General features: G+C 39.3%; 1 non-coding gene across 1 annotated transcript; it reads right to left on the reverse strand.

Moving 5' to 3' along the window:
- Positions 1-7,721: 7,721 nt before the first annotated feature.
- LOC112753314 (small nucleolar RNA R71) lies at positions 7,722-7,829 on the reverse strand. The gene has a single exon (XR_003177706.1). It is a non-coding gene; the product is annotated as a small nucleolar RNA R71 (small nucleolar RNA).
- Positions 7,830-8,659: the final 830 nt, after the last annotated feature.

Genomic DNA, 8,659 nt, shown 5'->3' on the forward strand with positions numbered 1-8,659 from the left:
TCAGAATGGACCATCCTGGATATATTCTATGATGGTCTGTCTGAATTATCAAAGATGTAATTGGACCATTCTGCAGGTGGATCCATTCACCTAAAGAAAACGCCTGCAGAAGCTCAAGAACTCATTGACATGGTTGCAAATAACCAGTTCATGTACATTTCTGAAAGGAATCCTATGAGTAATGGGACGCCTCAGAGGAAGGGAGTTCTTGAAATTGATACTCGGAATGCCATATTGGCTCAGAATAAAATATTGACTCAGCAAGTCAATATGATCTCTCAGAGTCTGAATGGATTGAAGGAATCATCCAACAGTACTAAAGAGGCCTCTTCTGAAGAAGAAGCTTATGATCCTGAGAACCCTGCAATAGCAGAGGTAAATTACATGGGTGAACCCTATGGAAACTCCTATAATTCCACATGGAAAAATCATCCAAATTTCTCATGGAAGGATCAACAAAAGCCTCAACAAGGCTTTAATAATGGTGGAAGAAACAGGTTTAGCAATAGCAAGCCTTTTCCATCATCCACTCAGCAACAGACAGAGAATTCTGAGCAGAATCCATCTAGCTTAGCAAATATAGTCTTTAATCTATCTAAGGCCACTGTGAGTTTCATGAATGAAACAAGGTCCTCCATTAGAAATTTGGAGGTACAAGTGGGCCAGCTGAGTAAAAGAGTCACTGAAACTCCTCCTAGTACTCTCCCAAGCAATACAGAAGAGAATCCAAAGAGAGAGTGTAAGGCCATTGATTTGACCATCATGGCCGAACCTACAAGGGGAGAGGAGGACATGAATCCTAGTGAGGAAGACCTCCTGGGACGTCTAGTGACCAATAAGGAGTATCCCTTTGAGGAACCAAAGGAATCTGAGGCTCATCTAGAGACCATAGAGATTCTATTGAACCTCCTTCTGCCCTTCATGAGCTCTGATGAGTATTCTTCCTCTGAAGAGGATGAAGACATTACTGAAGAGCAAGTTGCTAAATACCTTGGTGCAATCATGAAGCTGAATGCCAAATTATTTAGTAATGAGACTTGGGAAGATGAACCTCCCTTGCTCACCAATGAACTAAATACATTGGATAGGCAGAAATTACCTCAAAAGAAACAGGATCCTGGCAAATTCTTAATACCCTGTACCATAGGCACCATGACCTTTGAGAAGGCTCTGTGTGACCTGGGGTCAGGCATAAACTTAATGCCGCTCTCTGTAATGGAGAAACTTGGGATCTTTGAGGTGCAAGCTGCCAGAATCTCATTAGAGATGGCAGACAACTCAAGAAAATAGGCTTATGGACTAGTAGAGGACGTGTTACTAAAGGTTGAAGGACTTTACATCCCTGCTGATTTCATAATCCTAGACACTGGGAAGGATGAGGATGAATCCATCATCCTTGGAAGACCCTTCCTAGCCATAGCAAGAGCTATGATTGATGTGGACAAAGGAGAATTAGTCCTTCAACTGAATAAGGACAACCTTGTGTTTAAAACTCAAGGTTCTCCTTCTGTAACCATGGAAAGAAAGCATGAAAAGCTTCTCTCACTGCAGAGTCAACCAAAGCCCCCACAGTCAAACTCTAAGTTTGGTGTTGGGAGGCCACAACCAAACTCTAAGTTTGGTGTTGGGAGGTCCTAACAATGCTCTGAACATCTGTGAGGCTCCATGAGAGCTAACTGTCAAGCTACTAACATTAAAGAAGCGCTTGTTGAGAGGCAACCCAATGTCATTTAATTATATCTATTTTATTTTTTTATTTTGTGTTTTATTAGGTTGATGATCATGTGGAGTCACAAAAACTACTAAAAATTCAAAAACAAAATGAAAAATAGCATAAAAAAATAGCACACCCTGGAGGAGGAGCATTCTGGCATTTAAACGCCAGAAACAAGCATCTACCTGGCATTAAACGCCAGAAACAGGCTACATTTGGGCGTTTAACGCCAGAAATAAGCAGCAGTCTGGCGTTAAATGCCAGGATTGCACAGCAAGGGCATTTTACACACCTAATTGGAGCAGGGATGTTAAGTCCTTGGCCCCACTGGATCTGTGGACTCCACAGGATCCCTACAGGATCTATGGACCCCACATGATCCCCACATTTTCTTCTCTCCTCTTCACACCTTTCCATAACACTCTTCCACAAATACCCTTCACCAATTACCTCATTCTCTCTTCCCCATCACCTCTTCACCACTCTCCTCTCCCAAACCCACCCACACATGGCCAAACCAGTCACCTTCCTCCATCTCCTCCATTTTCTTCTTCTTCTACTACCTTCTTCCTTCTTTTGCTCGAGGATGAACAAACCTTTTAAGTTTGGTGTGGTAAAAGCATTGCTTTTTGTTTTTCCGTAACCATTTATGGCACCTAAGGCCAGAGAAACCTCTAGAAAGAGGAAAGGGAAGACAAAAGCTTCCACCTCCAAGTCATGGGAGATGGAGAGATTCATCTCAAGGGTCCATAGCTCAGTAGTAGAGAATTTGACTGCAAAATAAGAGATCATGGACATCAACAAGAGCATGAGGGAATTCCTCACCATGAAATCCCTGAGATGCCTCAGGGGATGCATTTTCCTCCACAAAACTATTTGGAGCAAATCAACACCTCCCTAGGAGAATTAAGTTTCAACATGGGACAACTAAGGATAGGAGCACTAAAATCACTAGGGATGAAGCAACAAAGGCAAGGAAGAGACATAGAGGAGCTCAAGAGCACCATTGGTTCTTCAAGAAGAGGAAGACGTCACCCTCACTAAGGTGGACCCGTTCCTTAATCTCCTTGTTCTTATTTTCCATTTTTTTGTTTACTATGCTTTATGTTTATGTTTGTGTCTTATTACATGATCATTAGTATTTAAGTGTCCATGCCTTAAAGTTATGAATGTCCTATGAATCCATCACCTCTCTTAAATGAAAAATGTTCTAAAAACAAAAGAACAAGAAGTACAGGGTTTCGAATTCATCCTTGAAACTAGTTTAATTATTTTGATGTGGTGACAATACTTTTTATTTTCTGAATGAATGCTTGAACAGTGCATATGTCTTTTGATATTGTGGTTTATGAATGTTAAATATGTTGGCTCTTGAAGAATAAGAAAAAAGGAGAAATGTTATTTGATGATCTGAAAAATCATAAAAATGATTCTTGAAGCAAGAAAAAGCAGTGAATACAAAATCTTGTGAAAAAAAAAAGAGAAAAGAAAAATGGCAAAAAAAAAGAAAGAAAAAGAAAAAGCAAGCAGAAAAAGCCAAAAGCTCTTAAAACCAAAAGGCAAGAGCAAAAAGCCAATAGCCCTTAAAACGAAAAGGCAAGGGTAATAAAAAGGATCCAAGGCTTTGAGCATCAGTGGATAGGAGGGCCTAAAGGAATAAAATCCTGGCCTAAGCGGCTAAACCAAGCTGTCCCTAACCATGTGCTTGTGGCGTGAAGGTGTTAAGTGAAAACTTGAGACTGAGCGGTTAAAGTCAAGGTCCAAAGCAGAAAAGAGTGTGCTTAAGAACCCTGGACACCTCTAATTGGGGACTTTAGCAAGGCTGAGTAACAATCTGAAAAGGTTCACCCAATTATGTGTCTGTGGCATTTATGTATCTGGTGGTAATACTGGAAAACAAAGTGCTTAGGGCCACGGCCAAGACTCATAAAGTAGCTGTGTTCAAGAATCAACATACTGAACTAGAAGAATCAATAACACTATCTAAATTTTAAGTTCCTATAGATGCCAATCATTCTGAACTTCAATAGATAAAGTGAGATGCCAAAACTATTCAAGAGGCAAAAAGCTACAAGTCCCGCTCATCTGATTGGAGCTACGTTTCATTGATATTTTGGAATTTATAGTATATTCTCTTCTTTTTATCCTATTTGATTTTCAGTTGCTTGGGGACAAGCAACAATTTAAGTTTGGTGTTGTGATGAGCGGATAATTTATATGCTTTTTGGCATTATTTTTACATAGTTTTTAGTATGATTTAGTTAGTTTTTAGTATATTTTTATTAGTTTTTAAATAAAAATCACATTTTTGGACTTTACTATGAGTTTGTGTATTTTTCTGTGATTTCAGGTATTTTCTGGCTGAAATTGAGGGACTTGAGCAAAAATCAGATTCAGAGGTTGAAGAAGGACTGCAGATGCTGTTGGATTCTAACCTCCCTGCACTCAAAGAGGATTTTATGGAGCTACAGAACTCCAAATGGCACAATCTCAATTGCGTTGGAAAGTAGACATCCAGGGCTTTCCAGAAATATATAATAGTCCATACTTTGTCCGAGTTTAGATGATGCAAACTGATGTTCAACGCCAGTTCCATGTTACATTCTGGAGTTAAACGCCAAAAACAGGTTGCAAAGTGGAGTTAAACGCCAGAAACAGGTTACAAACTGGCGTTCAACTCCAAGAGAAGTCTCTACACGTATAAAGCTCAATGCTCAGCCCAAGTACACACCAAGTGGGCCCTAGAAGTGGATTTCTGCATCATTTACACATTTCTGTAAACCCTAGTAACTAGTTTAGTATAAATAGGACTTTTTACTATTGTATTTACATGTTTAGATTATCTCTTGATCCTTTGATCATGTTTTCAGGGCTGGCCATTCAGCCATGCCTAGACTTTCTTCTTATGTATTTTTAACAGTAGAGTTTCTACACACCATAGATTAAGGTGTGGAGCTCTGCTGTTCCTCATGAATTAATACAAAGTACTAATGTTTTTCTATTCAATTCAAGCTTATTTTGATTCTAAGATATTCATTCGCACTTCAATATGAATGTGATGATCGTGACAGTCATCATCATTTCCAATCTATGAACGCGTGCCTGACAACCACTTCCGTTCTACCTTAGATTGAATGAATATCTCTGGGATTCCTTAATCAGAGTCTTCGTGGTATAAGTTAGAATCCATGGACGGCCATTCTTGAGATCCGGAAAGTCTAAACCTTGTCTGTGGTATTCTGAGTAGGATCTGGGAAGGGATGGCTGCGACGAGCTTCAAATTCGCGAGTGCTGGGCGTAGTGACAGACGCAAAAGGATCAATAGATCATATTCCAGTATGATCGAGAACCGACAGATGATTAGCCATGCAGTGACAGTGCATTAGACCATTTTCACTGAGAGGACATGATGTAGCCATTGACAACGGTGACGCCTAACATACAACTTGCCATAGAAAGGAGTATGAATGATTGGATGAAGACAATAGGAAAGCAGAGGTTCAGGAGGAACAAGCATCTTCATACGTTTATCTGAAACTCTCACCAATGAATTACATAAGTATCTCTATCTTTAATTTACATTTTTATTTATATTTTAACTATATTTTAATTATCAAATATCCATAACCATATGAATCTGCCTGACTGAGATTTGCAAGATGATCATAGCTTGCTTCAAGCCGACAATCTCCGTGGGATCGACCCTTACTCACGTAAGGTTTATTACTTGGACGACCCAGTGCATTTGCTGGTTAGTTCTGCGAAGTTGTGACAAAGAACTAAGATTATGAACGTGCATATTGAGTTTTTAGCGCCGTTACCAAGGAATGAACCGTCACTATTTCCGTGCACCATGTGCGCAAACGCGCAAAGCACGCATACGCGTGGATAGCGGAACGTTGGCCCTCCAACGTTGAGTCAAACGCCAATGACAGCAAAGTATCTTATTTTCCTGGTTTTCTTCTGAATAGCGTTTGAGTCAATGTTGGCCATCAAACGTTGACTCCAACGTACAGCATCAGACTCTGTAATTCAAACCAATCTCTTCTCAACAGCAAGGGAAACCAATTGGAGCCAGTTTCAACCCAATTCCATTAAGGCCAAAAGCCCAATTCAGAGATTGAAGATCAATGGAAGAGAGTGTATAAATAGCTTAGAATTTAATTTGAAAAAAACTTTTGGACCTTTTTCGGGACTTTTTCACTTTTGAGTTCAATTTAGCTTTCTGCAATTCTTTAATTTTTAGCAATGTCTCTTTCAATTGTAATTTCCATTTTGAGAGCTATGAACAACTAAACCCTTTTCATTGGGTTAGGGAGCTCTATTGTAATTCAATGGATCAATATTAGTTTCATTCTTCTTCTTCTTTCTTTTCTCTTGATTTTTGTTAGAAAGCTTTCGGTCTTAATTCAATTGGATGGTTTTCTTGAGAGAGAAGCTATCCATAATTGGAATTCTTCGGAGCCTCGAGGAAGGAATGAAGAGTTCATGCTAGAATTGCTTTCTCACATTGGATTAGATTGGCGGTTGGATGGATATAGTGACATGTAATCCTACCAATACTTTGATCTATGAATTTGTGTGGTATAGTCAGTGACCGAACTTCAACTATTCCCATGAGCAATTAAATCAAGACATTGGGCAATTGTTCATGCTTAGAGATATTGGTGAGCCAAGACATTGGGATCTAATCATCTAAGATTGCCAAGCAATGTCAATGAATGCCTTGATTGAGGAAGAGATGAAAATGATTTGATCCGGAGAATTCAATATCTCCTGAAACCCAATGAATCCCCATTTCTGATCTACCCGTTCTATTTACTTTTTACTCTTTAATTTCATGCTAATTCCCATTCCCATTTAATTTCTTGCAATTTAAGCTTCATTCATTTTAATTTCAGCAATTTAATTTCTGTTCATTTACTTTCTTGCAATTTAAGCTTCCTGCCATTTTACATTCTGCAATTCTCAACCGAATCTGATTTTGCTCAACTAGTATAATTCTCCAATTAACATTGCTCAATCTACCAATCCTTGTGGGATTCGACCTCACTCTACAGTGAGTTTTTAGTTGACGATAATCCGGTGCACTTGCCAGAAGGAAATTTGTTGAGAGGCAAATTTTGTGAATCAAGTTTATGGTGCCGTTGCCGTGGATTGGTTTTGTATTGACAATTACTAAATTGAAGGATAACTAGATTGAGCACTTTACTTTTCTTTTTGATTAATTGAATTTTAATTCCAATTGTTCAGTTTATTCTCTGCAATTTTCTGTTAGTTATTTCTCTTTAATTTTTCCTTACTTTGTTACTTTTCAGCAAGCTAACCTACTAACTATTTGATAAATTGCTCTAACCAAGCTAACTATACTCTATTTTAGTAGACTCTACACTTGCTGTTTCTTGTACTTGCTCATTGTATGACAGGTAGGAGAAAGGAAACCTCAACCTCATTTGATAGTGAACCGGAAAGAACTTTCCTGAGATTAAGGAGGGAAGCAAGAGGAAAAAGAGTTGTTGGTGCCGAAGAAGAGGAGGAATACTTTGATATAACCATGGAGGATGATATGGAAAACCATCATGAAGGAGAGGTGAACAATCATGCCAGAAGAGGTGGAGCTAACCCTGCTGGACAAGAGAGGAGAGTTCTTGGATCATACATCAATCCAAATCTAGGAAATTATGGTAGCAGCATTCAAAGGCCAACTATCCATGCTAATAATTTTGAATTGAAGCCTTAGCTCATAACTCTTGTCCAGAACAACTGTTCTTTTGTAGGAAGTGCACAAGAGGATCCTAATGAGCATCTCACTAAATTCCAAAGGATATGTGACACAGTTAAATCTAATGGTGTTCATCCTGACACCTATAGATTGCTACTGTTTCCATTTTCTTTGAGGGACAAAGCATCAAAATGGCTAGAATCATTCTCCAAGGAAAGCTTGACCACCTGGGAAGATATAATGAACAGATTCTTAACAAGGTTCTACCCTCCACAAAGAGTAAATAGGCTAAAAACTGAAGTGCAAACATTCAGACAACAGGATGGTGAGACTCTTTATGAAGCCTGAGAAAGATTCAAAGACTTGACAAAGAAATGTCCCCCTGATATGTTTAATGAGTGGGTGCAAATCCACATCTTTTATGAAGGGCTGAATTGTGAATCAAGGAAGGCTGTAGACCACTCATCTGGAGGTTCCCTAAACAAGAAGAAGACCATTAAAGAGTCCACTGATGTTATAGAGACAGTGGCTGACAATGAGTACTTTTATGCCTCAGATAGGAGCAACAACAGGGGAGTCTTGGAACTAAATCATATGGATGCAATCTTGGCCCAGAACAAGATGATCACCAAGCAACTAGCTGAACTGACCAAGCAAATGGAGAAGACTCAGGCTGCGGCTATCCACACTCAACCATCTCCTCAAGAAGAATTGGAGACAGAAGAAGGAGTTAACTGGGAGGAAGATAATTACCTTGGAAATTCATCTAGGCAAGCTAATGATCCATACTCTAAAACCTATAACTATGGTTGGAGGAACCACCCAAACTTTGCATGGGGGAACCAACAAAGCGAAGGCCAAGAACACAGACCCCATAACCCAAACCAGTATAACAACTCCACTCACGAAAACTCCAACCAAAAACCATACCAGATAACACAAAACACTTACTCACAGCCACCATACCAAAGCCACAACAACCACTCTCAACACCCAAATTCCAACCAACCATCACCACATGATGATGACAGAATGGCCAAAATGGAAGCTATGCTTGCAAACCTGTGCAAGGAGATTAAAGACATGAAAAAATTCCAAGAGGAAGTAACATCCAATCTGCAAAATCAAGATGCTGCGACTCAGAAACTTGAAGCATAAATTGGATACTTATCCAAGAAAGCTCGTGGCCATAGCTCAAGTAATGTCACCAAAACAACTTCAAG

The sequence above is a fragment of the Arachis hypogaea genome, chromosome 15 (assembly GCF_003086295.3).
Source record: "Arachis hypogaea cultivar Tifrunner chromosome 15, arahy.Tifrunner.gnm2.J5K5, whole genome shotgun sequence".
NCBI classification, from domain to species: domain Eukaryota; kingdom Viridiplantae; phylum Streptophyta; class Magnoliopsida; order Fabales; family Fabaceae; genus Arachis; species Arachis hypogaea.